This window comes from Triticum dicoccoides, chromosome 5B, assembly GCF_002162155.2.
Source record: "Triticum dicoccoides isolate Atlit2015 ecotype Zavitan chromosome 5B, WEW_v2.0, whole genome shotgun sequence".
Lineage (NCBI taxonomy): Eukaryota > Viridiplantae > Streptophyta > Magnoliopsida > Poales > Poaceae > Triticum > Triticum dicoccoides.
This window is the reverse complement of record NC_041389.1, coordinates 154759035-154774002: the sequence shown is the minus strand read 5'-3', so window position 1 is coordinate 154774002 and position 14968 is coordinate 154759035.

Here is a 14968-nt window from a genome sequence, read left to right as displayed (position 1 = left end):
CCCCCACCACGGGATCCGTCCGCCGCCCCCACCATGGGATCCGCCCGCCGCCCCCAATGCGGGATTCGGCCGCTGCGATGTCACTGTCCATCGCCTGGTGGTGCCGTGCGGCACGTCCTTACCTCCCCTACGACGCGCCCTTACCTCCCCTGCGGCGCGCCCCTCCCGTCCGGCGTGACCTTCCTTGTAAGCCGCCGTGACCTTCCCTCCCCTCCGGCGCGGCCTGCCCTCTGCTCCGGCGCGCCCTGCTACTCCTCCGCCACAGCTCCATCCCCACCCTCCCTCCCCCGAACAACTTCCTCCTGCTGCATCTTCTTCCTTCTCTCTTCTCCCCACTTCCTCCTCCCATCTCATCTGATGTATCGACGTCACATAGTCTGTAAAAATTGTAAATCATTTGCTAACTACTGCTACGATGCTAAGTGTGTTTGGGGGTGCAAGGATGTGAAGCACCAGTATTTCTGTTTGATTCCTAGCCTTCTAGACTCGGTGATAATATGCACCCACACACGATGCTTTATTCTGCCATAGATTTGCCTGACTGAAAGTGTTCTCGTATCGGAGCTGCCCTGTCAGTTCAGCTTGTGCTTCTTAAGTTTCTAGGCAAAAAATGCCTTTTGCCTTCGCAGGCTTTTGTCATTGGTGGCAGATACTATTGCCGCCATATGAGGCGTAGGATTATTCGTTTTGCTTTCCAGCCCTATGGATTAGTGGGTTCTTTGTGGCTGCTACTTCTCAGAGCTGTACCATCTGAGTGCGTACATGCACTTGGTGTTGATCAGCCCGGGGATTCATTTCATTTCAAAAACTAGCCCTGGCCAAAACCCGATACAAAAGGTTAGATGTTTATTACAAAACCACAAAATTCAGTAAACAAAAAACCCAAGTTCAAATTAAAAACATAGAGCAGTTTAAAATTTGTAAAAACACCATGTGTGTCTCCGATGACAGCAGATGGATGGGATTCATGGACACAGACGGCGACCACTGGTGCACTCGCAGCCGTGTTTGGACTACAACGACGACCGAATCAGACCTTCCCCCAGCATCAGCAATCTTCCTTCTCTTCCTGTTCATAAACGCACGCCACTGTCCACTTGTGACTCTCCACCCGCTATTGTTAAAGACAAACAGTATTGTACATAAGAAGTTTTGTGTATTACTGCCCATGGGAAACTTGCTTATGAGAATTGACCCCAATTTTCTGATTGATTTTGCAGACCTTGGATTCAAGAGAAAAATGTGTATAAAAAGGGGTGATTTCGAAAGTTCAGATGTAACAAACAATGAAGTTCAAACCAAAAAAATGTAAACAAAAAAAGCATGGAATTCAAAGAATAAAAACTATGGAGTTTCATAAAAAAATAGCACGGGAAGTTCATGTTTCCGAAATTCCGAAGTTCATGTGTAGTACATACAGAAGAAAAATCATCAAATGAAATAAAAAGACTGCTGAGGCCATTTCACTAAAAAGCAAAAAATACATAAAAATGTCACGACAAAATTCTATAAGAAGTTCAAATTTAAAAACCAAAGCAGGTCGACGTTAAAAAAAATGAAGTTTTTAATATCTAGAAGTCAAATTTGGAAGGTCAAAAATTTGAGCAAGAAGTTCAAATAAAAAGGTACTTCAAAAATCTTTATAACGGATTTTCCTCGTTTATAAAAAAATCAGAGAAGTCCACATTAAAAAATAGGAGCATTTCAAAAATCAAAGAAGTCCAAATTAAAAAAGAGGAGCATTTCAAAAAATCAGAGAAGTCCAAATTAAACATAGGATTTACCTGTTCAAAAAATAAAAAACACAACACCATTTTTTGCACTTTTAAAAACAACTCATAAACTAAAAAATGGTTGCTAGAAGTTGAAGTGCTCGGTGAGGAAAAGTTGAAAAATTCTTCTGAGAGAGATTCACCGTGTATTTAGATGTCCAAAATACATAAAATATGTTATTTTTTGTGTTTTAGAAAAATCTCTCAAACCAGAGAGAAGTTCAAATGATAACAACCGGAAGTTCACGTACTAAATGGTGTGTATTTCATATAAGAAAAAATACAAACAACGTGAAACAGGGTGAAGTTCAAATAGAGATGCCCCAGAAGTTCAATTACTTCATGTAGTGCAAAAAACACCACGTAAAAAATCAGCACGTCAAAACCAGAGTGAAGTTCAAACAAACACGTCCTAGAAGTTCAACTACTTCACGCAGTGCAAAAAAACAACACGTTAAAAACAGTGCGAAGTTCGAACAGACATGCACGAGAAGTTCAACTACTTCACGCAGTGTATTCCCATTCGCGATGAAGGCAGAAATCATGATCTCGTCATTTTCTAATTTACTTCAAAACAGTAGGAAATCATTTGTGTAAGTTCAAGTCCTCGGTCGAAGAAAGTTCAAAAATTTATTGTGAGAGAGGTTTGTACAAAAGAAATATCATTTGTGTGACATTGACGAGTGTATGAGAAAATTACAAACGAAAATACGTCACGGAAGTTCAACGTGAAAACAGCTGGAAGTTCAACTACTACACTGAATGAATCTCAGATGAAAAAACTTTTAAAACCGTTGCGAGTATGAAAAAATGATCAACACGGGAAAGTTGCAAGTCTACAGCAGCTTTCCATCGGAATATCATTTGCTCAATTCCGGTGAGTGTTCCGGTGCATGGATGGAGAGCTACAGGCAAAAAAAGCACGTGAAAAACAAAGTGAAGTTCAAGGTTTCATACTGAGAAGTTCAGGTACTTCACGCGATGCATTTTTCATGAATCTGTTTCGCGATAAAGGCAGAACGAACGATCTCGCCATTTTCCAAATTACTTGAAAACGGCAGGGAATCACAGAAAACCATCAACATGAAAAAGTTTCGCATTTTCCTTAGCTTTTCAACGGTATATTATTTGCCCCATTCCGATAAAGTTTGTGGAAATTACAGCGAAAATATATTTTTAGCCATTTTGAAAACTAACATAAAACAGTAGGGAATTGGGAGAAATAATATATACCAAAAAGTTTCACATTTCCTCAATCTTTCCAACTCCATATCATTTGTTGCATTCGGACATAGGGTTAGAAAAATAGATCGAAAATACGAACTCGGTGAAACTTGTACCGTTTTCTATATCACTTTTAAACCGTTCAAAAATAGAAAAAAGTTTCTACATGAAAAAGTAGCGCATTTTCATAAGCTTTCCAACGCCATATCATGTGCCTCAAATGGTTTAGCCGTTTAGAAATTACATCGAAAATACGAACTCGGTTGTTCGGTTTGTGAAATTTTACGATTTTCTAAATTACTCTTTAACCGCAGGGAATTAGAGAAAACTTTCAACATGTGGAAGGAGCGGTTTTGCAGCAGCTTTCTAAAGCCATATTACCTGCCTCATTCCGATAAACGGTTTAGAAATGCGATCGAAATTGCGATTTACGTTTTTTGTGTGAAGAAAAAACGGTTTTCAAAACTGCTCTTAAACCGCTTACATTTTGCGAAAAATTTAACTTGGGTCATGATACTCGTGTCCATAGCTTTCCAACGGTATATAGCAAGCCCTGTTTGGGCAATGTTGCGGGAAGTTCAAGCTAGCACAGGGGGAAGTTCAGGTCGAACAACTCAGGCAGTAAAATCGCAAAAAACACAAGTTCTTCACGACCCGAGTGCAAAATCCGCCTATGAGCGAGATTCCTATCTAAAACGAGTATTTAGGTCATAAAAATCGTTTGAAGATTACACTTACATCACATGGAACACGACTAACCAGAAAAACTCGCGGTAGAAGGCACGGTTGCGAAGATAGCCCGAAGGTCGGGTTCGTACAGAGAGAAGTTCAGGCGCGCGTACAAACAAAAATACGTCACAGAAGTTCAACGTGAAAACAACATGAAGTTCAACTACTATGCTGAATGAATTTCAGATGAAAAACTTTTAAAATTGTCGCGAGTATGAAAAAATGATCAACACGGGAAAGTTGCGTGTTTACAGCAGCTTTCCATCCGTATATCACTTGCTCAATTCCGGTGAGTGGATGGAGAGCTAGGAGCAGTGGATAGAGATATACGAGGAAAAAAAGCACGTGAAAAACAGAGTGAAGTTCAAGTACACGTGCCGAGAAGTTCAGGTTCTTTGCGCGATGCATTTTCGAAGAATCAGTTTCGCGATAAAGGCAGAACGAATGATCTCGCCATTTTTTCAATTACTCGAAAACGGCTACGAATCAGAGAAAATCATCAACATGATATTTTTGCGAAATTTCCGTAGCTTTTCAGCGGTATATTATTTGCCCCATTTCGGTAACGTATGTAGAAATTATGCCAAAAATACGTTTTTATTCATTTTCCAATTTGACTTAAAACTGTAAGGAATTAGGAGAAATAATATATACAAAAAAGTTTTGTATTTGCTCAAGCTTTCCAACGCCGTATCATTTGTTGCATTCGGATGTACGGTTAAAAAATTAGCTCGAAAATACGAACTTGGTGGAACTTGTACCGTTTACTGAATTACTTTTAAACCGTTTCAAATTAGAAAAAACTTTTAACATGAAAAAGTAGCGCATTTTCACAAGCTTTCCAATGCCATATCATTTGCCTCAAATGGAATAGCCGTTTAGAAATTACATTGAAAATATGAACTCGGCTGTTCGGTTTGCGAAATTTTACGATTTTCAAAATTACTCTTTATCCATAGGGAATTAGAGAAAACTTTCAACATGTCGAAGGAGCGGTTTTGCAGCAGCTTCCCAACGCTATATTATTTACCTCATTCCAATAAACGGTTTAGAAATGCGATCGAAAATACGATTCACGTTTTTTGTATGAAGAAAAAACGGTTTTCAAAACTGCTCTTAAACCGCTTACTTTTTGCCAAAACTTTAACTTGGATCATGATATTGGTGTCCATAGCTTTCCAACAGTATATCGCAAGCCCCATTTGGACACTTTTTAGCTGAAGTTCAACCCGGTACAGAGGGAAGTTCAGGCGCGTTATTCAGGCAGTTCAGGTTGTGATCAGAATATTATTCTGATCCCGTGATCAGAATAGTGTTTATGTATATATATATATATATATATATATATATATATATATATATATATATATATATATATATATTCTTGTCCTTCCGGTGGCTGATTACTTGTATGACAAGAATTATATGACTGTCCTTCCTGAATTCATTGCATATTTGGACTGACTTCTGCGTGTCACATGCTTCAAAACTGACTCGTGGCGGAATCAATCATTGTGTACGGACCATACCTCTGACTTGGAATGCATGGTTGGACTTGGATCCAATTTTGTTCTCCTGTTGGTTCAATCATTGCTGGAATAAAGGTGGATCTCTAACGTGTATTTGGTACTGAAAGTCTGAGCAGAATAAACTTTGTATTCAGACCGGATGGCTGCAATATAATGTTGCCAGCTGAAAATCTCATTGCTTTTAACTGAGTTCCTTGGAGAATATCTTTACTTCTCATGGCTTCTTCTAATCCGATGTCAGTTGATGAGCAATTTCCATAAGGGGGTAACACCGAAGATTCAAATAAAGAAGCACGAGAAAACAGTTTATTGCAACAAAGCACACAACAAACAAGCTACAAAACTACTCCACACAGGCACACACAAGCATAATGCTAGAGCAAATGCACATGCACTACACAAAGGACTACACCCTACGCTTGAACAAACGCTTGGGAGCTGACGAAGAAGCTAAGGGAGTAGCGAGTAGAACTACTAACTCCGAAACTCTGGATGGACAGGGCGGAGGGGTTGGAGAAGCTGGAGGAGACCGAGGTAGGGAAGCACCAGGCAATCTCCTTGCTCGAATGGCGTCTCGGACTAATTTGGAAATAAGAAGACACTTGGCCGTCATGTAACGGGACATGGCGAGGATAGCGGGTCATCTTGAGGATTGACAGACGGGAAATGGATTTGTTTAGGATTCACGACGATGGTGGGATAATACCGATAAGCACGATTCTCTTGCACCATGCTCTCTTGATGACGAAGACCGGTGATTCCTACCATTGTGGCAAGCTGAACGGCACGCTCGGGAGTAGCGTCGTAACCACCGTGGAAACTATATGTGCGCTTACCAACTAGAATCGAGGTTGACAAATGGACATGGGCAACATATTCCAGAATTATTCCTCCGGCAGAAAACTAGAATACTTGATAATGGGGTGGATCTCCACAGGGATAAATGCTACGCCACATGTCGCCAAGGAGGGTGGCAAAGATAAGAGGTGAAGGAGTGGGACTGAACGCGATAGGAATAGCACCGGGAGCTCTGGGGAGGGCATTGAACTCGTAGCAGCTCATCGCCATCTACGCACGAAACAGGGGTTAGGGGTAACAAAATAAGACTATATGCAGCAAACAAATGCAACAACCAAATGTAGCAAGCAAGGGAAACAACCAGACCCTATACTACCGTTTTCTAATGTTCCTGCAGACTAGGACGCTCTACAGCCAGACCTGCTTTGATACCATGCCCTGTGGCACCCCGGCTCAAAGAAACCGAAACATCCCGTATTCCAGCCTAGAGATCGAGGAGAAGTCTTCTCCAATACAACACTGCTTAGCATAGAACAAATCATCTCTTTATTACAATCTATATGGATACAAGGGATTACATCGGCACTGCGACACTACGCCTGCCACGGTTGCTCTATGCAAGCAGCAGAACAACACGAAGCAGCGGAATAACTCTCACAGCGGAACAACGACGATGGTGATTGCTACCTCTTGAGCACTGTGTTGGTTTTCCTTGAAGAGGAAAGGGTGATGCAGCAAAGTAGCGTAAGTATTTCCCTCAGGTATTGAGAACCAAGGTATCAATCCAGTAGGAGGCTCCTCAAAAGTCCCACGCACCTACACAAACAAACAAGAACCTCGCAATCAACGCAATAAACGGGTTGTCAATCCCTTCACGGTAACGTGCGAAAGTGAGATCTGATAGAGATAATAAGATAAGATAAATATTTTTGGTATTTTTATTTTATAGATTGGAAAGTAAAAGATGCAAATAAAAGTAGATTGAAAACTTATATGATAAAAGATAGACACGGGGGCCATCGGTTTCACTAGTGGCTTCTCTCAAGATAGCATAAGTATTACGGTGGGTGAACAAATTACCGTCGAGCAATTGATAGAAAAGTGCATAGTTATGAGAATATCCAGGCATGATCATGTGTATAAGCATCATGTCTGTGACAAGTAGACCGAAACGATTCTGCATCTACTACTATTACTCCACACATCGACTGACTCCTGCCTGCATCTAGAGTATTAAGTTCATAAGAGCAGAGTAACACATTAAGAAAGATGACATGATGTAGAGGGATAAACTCATGCAATATGATATAAACCCCATCTTTTTATTCTCGATGGCAACAATACAATACGTGCCTTGCTGCCCCTGCTGTCACTGGGAAAGGACACCGCAAGATTGAATCCAAAGCTAAGCACTTCTCCCATTGCAAGAAAGATCCATCTAGTAGGCCAAACCAAACTGATAATTCGAAGAGACTTGCAAAGATAACCAATCATACATAAAAGAATTCAGAGGAGATTCAAATACTTCTCATTGATAAACTTGATCATAAACCCACAATTCATCGGATCTCGACAAACACACCGCAAAAAGAGTTACATTGAATAGATCTCCAAGAAGATCGAGGAGAACTTTGTATTGAGATTCAAAGAGAGAGAAGAAGCAATCTAGCTAATAACTATGGACCCGAAGGTCTGTGTTAAACTACTCACAACTCATAGGAGAGGCCTTGGATATGATGTAGAGGCCCTCCATGGTCGATTCCCCCTCCGGCGGAGCGCCGACTAAGGCTCCAAGATGGTATCTCACGGATACAGAAGGTTGCGGCGGTGGAATTAGGTTTTTGTGGTGCTCTTCGATGTTTTCAGGGTACATGAGTATATATAGGTGAAGGAGGTAGGTCGGTTGACGCTCGAGGGGCCCACGAGGGTGGGGGCGCGCCTGGCACCCTCATGGCCGCGTCGTTTGTTGCTTGACGTCCACTCCAAGTCTCCAGGTTTGCATTTGTTCCGAAAAGATCGCTCCCAAAGGTTTCATTCCGTTTGGACTCCGTTTGATATTCCTTTTTGTTTGAAACACTAATTCAGGTTGGGCCTCCGGTTAGTAGGTTAGTCCCAAAAATGATATAAAAGTGTAAACTAAAGCCCATAAACATCCAAAACGGGTAATATAATAGCATGGAACAATAGAAAATTATAGATACATTGGAGACATATCAAGCATCCCCAAGCTTAATTCCTGCTCGTCCTCGAGTAGGTAAATGATAAAAATAGAATTTTTGATGTGGAATGCTACCTAGCATAATTCTCAATGTAATTTTCTTTATTGTGGCATGAATGTTCAGATCCAAATGATTCAAAATAAAAGTTCATATTGACATAAGAAATAGTAATACTTCAAGCATACTAACAAAGCAATCATGTCTTCTTAGAATAACATGGCTAAAGAAAGTCCATCCCTACAAAATCATATAGTTTCGTCATGCTCCATCTTTGTCACACAAAAATGCTATCATCTTGCACCCCCCGGATGACAAGCCAAGCAATTGTTTCATACTTAAGTAATCTCAAACCTTTTCAACTTTCACGCAATACATGAGTGTGAGCCATGGATATAGCACTATGGGTGGAATAGAATATGATGATGGAGGTTATGTGGAGAAGACAAAAAAGGAGAAAGTCTCATGTTAATGAGGCTAATCAACGGGCTATGGAGATGCCCATCAATTGATGTCAACATGAGGAGTAGGGATTGCCATGCAACGGATGCACTAGAGCTATAAATGTATGAAATCTCAAGAAAAGAAACTAGTGGGTGTGCATCCAACTTGCTTGCTCACGAAGACCTAGGGCAGTTCGAGGAAGCCCATCGTTCGAATATACAAGCCAAGTTCTATAATGAAAAATTCCCACTAGTATATGAAAGTGGCAACATATGAGACTCTCTATATGAAGAACATGGTGCTACTTTGAAGCACAAGTGTGGAAAAAGATAGTAGCATTGTCCCCCTTTTTATTTTTATTTTTTTCCTTTTTTTTGTTTGGCCTTTTTTTTTCTTTGGCCTTTCTTTTTTTCTTTTTCTTTGGCCTTTCTTTTTTTTCTTTGGCCTCCCCCCTTTTTTTATGGGACAATGCTCTAATAATGATGATCATCACACTTCTATTATTTACAACTCATGAATTATAACTCAAAACTTAGAATAAGATATGCCTCTATATGAATGCCTCCGGTGGTGTACCAGGATGGGCAATGAATCAAGAGTGACATGTATGAAATTATGAAGGTGGCTTTGCCACAAATATGATGTCAACTACATGATCATGCAAGGCAATATGACAATGATGATGCGTGTCATGATAAACAGAACGGTGGAAAGTTGCATGGCAATATATCTCGGGATGGCTATGGAAATGCCATAATAGGTAGGTATGGTGGCTGTTTTGAGGAAGATATAAGGAGGTTTATGTGTGACAGAGCGCATCGTATCACGGGGTTTGGATGCACCGGCGAAGTTTGCACCAACTCTCAAGGTGAGAAAGGGCAATGCACGGTACTGAAGAGGCTAGCAGTGATGGAAGGGTGAGAGTGCGTATAATCCATGGACTCACATTAGTCATAAAGAACTCATATACTTATTAAAAAATCTACAAGTCATCAAAAACCAAGCACTATGTGCATGCACCTAGGGGGATAGTTTGGTAGGAAAAGACCATCGCTCGTCCCCGACCACCACTCATAAGGATGACAATCTAAGAACACCTCATGTTTCAAATTTGTTACACAACGGTTACCATACGTGCATGCTACGGGACTTGCCAACTTCAACACAAGTATTCTTTAAATTCATAATTACCCAACTAGCGTGACTCTAACATCACCACCTCCATATCTCAAAACAATTATCAAGCACCAAATTGATCATAGCATCCAATTCACTTCCTATGATAGTTCTTATTATACCCAACTTGGATGCCCATCATTCTAGCACCAATTTTATAACCATAGCAAATACCATGATGTTCTAAAAGACTCTCAAAATAATATAAGTGAAGCATGAGAGATCAAAAATTTCTACAAAATTAAACCACCTTCGTGCTCTAAAAGATATTAGTGAAGTACTAGAGCAAAACTATCTAGCTCAAAAGATATAAGTGAAGCACATAGAGTATTCTAATAAATTCCAAATCATGTGGGTTCCTCCCAAAAGGTGTGTACAGCAAGGATGATTGTGGTAAAATAAAAAGCAAAGACTAATATCATGCAAGACACTCCAAGAAAAACACATATCATGTGGCGAATAAAAATATAGCTCCAAGTAAAGTTACCGATAGGCGAAGACGAAAGAGGGGATGCCTTCCGGGGCATCCCCAAGCTTAGGATTTTGGTTATCCTTGAATATCTTGGGGTTCCATGGGCATACCCAAGCTTAGGCTCTTGCCACTCCTTATTCCATAGTCCATCAAATCTTTACCCAAAACTTGAAAACTTCACAACACAAAACTCAGCAGGAAATCTCATAAGCTCCATTAGTGCAAGAAAGAAAACCACCACATAAGGTACTGTAATGAACTCATTCTTTATTTATATTGGTGTTAAACCTACTGTATTCCACCTTCTCTATGGTTCATACCCCCCGATACTAGCCATAGATGCATCAAAATAAGCAAACAACACACGAAAAACAAAATCTGTCAAAAACAGAACAGTCTGTAGAAATCTGTAATTTTTGAATACTTCTGGAACTCTAAAAATCTTACCAAAATAGGAAGTCCTAGGATATTTCTCTATTGATCTACATCATAAAGAATCAACGAAAAATCACGTTGCTGTGATTTACTAAAACTATTTTCATACGCGAAAAAGTTTCTGTTTTTCAGCAGAATCAAATTAACTATTACCGTAGGTTATCCTATAGGTTCTACTTGGCACAAACACTAATTAAAACATGATAACACATCTAAACAGAATCTAGATGAAATATTTATTACTAAACAGAAGCAAAAAGCAAGAAACAAAAATAAAATTGGGTTGCCTACCAACTAGCGCTATCGTTTAACGCCCCTAGCTAGGCATAAAAGCGAGAATATCTACGTAGTGCCATAGTAATAGGATAGATCACGAAAACTCATCTCATACTCTCTACGGTAAGAAGCAAGTTTTCTTTGTGGCAAGTAAAAGTAATCAAAAGGGCTAAGTTTAATGGGACAAAAAGTCTCCAAGATCAATCTCAGGAGGTATGGGTTCCTCCTTCGGCCCTTCGTATTGCACAACCAATTCATCATTATAAACATTTTTTGACAGAACCTCTTGATTCTACAATCAAGAGAATATCCTAGCTTATTATTTCGATGGAAAAATCATCATTAAGTTCAGAAATTCTATCAACTAGATCAGTGGTAGGGACCTTTTTTCTAAGGTTTTCATTAAAAGCAACATAGTCCAAAGATTGGAAACGCATTATTTCCTCTTGATCAAAGAGGATCGCCTCTATGGGAGGATGACCAACGTCCACCCTATAGTGCGCAAAAATTTCTTTGGCTTCTTTTATTATAAATCTAAACTCATGTGCCAAAAAGATAGTAGCTGCGCGCTTAACAGAAGAATGCTCAATATTAGAAAATTCTAGGAAAATCCTTTGTATGCAAGGATGCATGTGCATAAACTGTCTTTCAAGTTCAACTATAAGCATGGCAATAGCATCCGCAAGACTACTAGTTCTATGTAGAATAGAACTACCCATAGAAGGTAACGCACCGGCACAACTAAAGAAATCTTGAATAACCCCTCTTCCAATAATATTACCACTACCGATTCAAAACTTTTTAGTATGTAAGATAGGGAGTTCTTCAGCAGGAGCATCCGAATTTTCCATATTATCATTATTGTCCATATCGACGATAATCTCCCCAATTTCAGACATAACAGCAGAAAAAGCAAGGAGAGAGAGAAAGAGGGAGGCAAACAGAAAAGAGAGGGCGAATAAAACGGCAAGGGTGAAGTGGGGGAGAGGAAAATGAGAGGCAAATGGCAAATAATGTAATGCGAGGGAGATGAGTTTGTGATGGGTACTTGGTATGTCTTGACTTGAGCGAAGACCTCCCCGGCAACGGCGCCAGAAATCCTTCTTTCTACCTCTTGAGCACCGCGTTGGTTTTCCTTGAAGAGGAAAGGGTGATGCAGCAAAGTAGCGTAAGTATTGCCCTCAGTTTTTGAGAACCAAGGTATCAATCCAGTAGGAGGCTCCTCAAAAGTCGCACGCACCTACACAAACAAACAAGAACCTCGCAACCAACGAATAAAGGGGTTGTCGATCCCTTCACGGTAACGTGCAAAAGTGAGATCTGATAGAGATAATAAGATAAGATAAATATTTTTAATATTTTTATTATATAGATTGGAAAGTAAAAGATGCAAATAAAAGTAGATTGAAAATTTATATGATAAAAGATAGACCCGGGGGCCATAGGTTTCACTAGTGGCTTCTCTCAAGATAGCATAAGTATTACGGTGGGTGAACAAATAACTGTCGAGCAATTGATAGAAAAGTGCATGGTTATGAGAATATCTAGGCATGATCATGTATATAGGCATCACGTCCGTGACAAGTAGACCGAAACAATTCTGCATCTACTACTATTACTCCACACATCGACCGACTCCTGCGTGCATCTAGAGTATTAAGTTCATAAGAACAGAGCAACGCATTAAGAAAGATGACACGATGTAGAGGGATAAACTCATGCAATATGATATAAACCCCATCTTTTTATCCTCGATGGCAACAATACAATACGTGCCTTACTGCCCCTGCTGTCACTGGGAAAGGACACCACAAGATTGAATCCAAAGGTAAGCACTTCTCCCATTGTAAGAAAGATCAATCTAGTAGGCCAAACCAAACTGATAATTCGAAGAGACTTGCAAAGATAACCAATCATACATAAAAGAATTCAGAGGAGATTCAAATACTTCTCATAGATAAACTTGATCATAAACCCATAGTTCATCGGATCTCGACAAACACACCGCAAAAAGAGTTACATCGAATAGATCTCCAAGAAGATCGAGGAGAACTTTGTATTGAGATTCAAAGAGAGAGAAGAAGCCATCTAGCTCATAACTATGGACCCGAATGTTTGTGGTAAACTACTCACAACTCATAGGAGAGGCCTTGGAGATGATGTAGAGGCCCTCCATGGTCGATTCCCCCTCCGGTGGAGCGCCGGCTAAGACTCCAAGATGGATCTCGCGGATACAGAAGGTTGCGGCGGTGGAATTAGGTTTTCGTGGTGCTCTTCGATGTTTTCAGGGTACTTGAGTATATATAGGCGAAGGAGGTAGGTCTGTTGACGCTCGAGGGGCCCACGAGGGTGGGGGCGCGCCCACCCCCAGGGTGCGCGCCGGGCACCCTCATGGCCGCCTGGTTTGTAGCTTGACGTCCACTCCAAGTCTCCAGGTTTGCATTTGTTCCGAAAAGATCGCTCCCGAAGGTTTCAGTTCGTTTGGACTCCGTTTGATATTCCTTTTCTTCGAAACAGTGAAATAGGCGAAAAAATAGCAATTCGGGCTGTGCCTCCGGTTAGTAAGTTAGTCCCAAAAATGATATAAAAGTGTAAAGTAAAGTCCATAAACATCCAAAACGGGTAATATAATAGCATGGAACAATCAAAAGTTATAGATACGTTGGAGACGTATCAGTGATGAACTCCACTCCGCAGGGACTCTGGCTGGAACACTTATCCTAGCTCGCAAACAAGGATCCACGATAAACAAGAAATCAAATCGGCATGACCTGCAAACTGGCATGACACGCCAGGTCAGTACATTGAACGTACTTGCAAGCTCATAGCAACCAAGAGCAATCAAGACAAACAACAACATGGCAATTATAGGTTACTTAACAATGATGAACATGATACTATCAGAACAACAATGGCACGTACAACATGATACATCCAGAACAATATGAGCATGGCATGAACATATGAACATGATGGTACTAGCATGCAACATGACGAAGCTATCATGCACCAATTTACTCTACTCGGGGTTACCTCGTAACCATCACATGCATAAGCTTACCATCACAGACATCACACAATCATCTCAGGATCCAATCAAGCTTGGTATTACAATACCGAGTAATCATTGCAAGACCACAAGGAGCTTGACGTTTACCCGCGATTCTCGCATAACACCACAAGTATCCAACAACTCGGTATCCTTGATACCACGGTGATCCTCTCACGATCACATGAAGATCAACCAACTTCGGCATCCATGATACCATCGTGATCCTCTCACGATCACATACAATGTCTTTCTCTTCATCGAACCGGGGTTGTTATTAATCAAGTTATTATTATTACTGTTGACTCATAGTGTGACCGACTACGAATTCGACCCATATCTGCGGGCGCAGCTATTGATAGATTAAACACACTCTGCAGAGGTTACTACACTGTACCCACACCATGGAACCCATGGCCTCGTGCTCCCATTCGGGTGGAAAAACGGTGTTCTGACAAAACCGATCTATTGCGATCACACTCTCCCAGCCACTCCGAGCAACTCCCCTTTGGTTTAATTCCTGGGTGGCCCCGATGTAAACCCCTGACATCCAACGACCACCATCGTGGCAAAACATAAACGGTCCCAAATGGGGACAAGGTACCATAACAACAACAACGAGCACACAAGGTTCATGTCCACCTACCTGATCAGGGTAGCGCGCGCCCATAACCTTCCATCTTTGGAGGCACCTACAAGAGGCATGACAATAGACCACATTAGGGCCTTCCCATAAAAGGCAAATGTGGTTGCACTGGTCAGCTCGATTTGTTGGCACCATGACTCATCCAACAATTGTTCAAGTTTGATTATTATCCGGTTAAACTTGAATGCAATAAGCTGAGCCA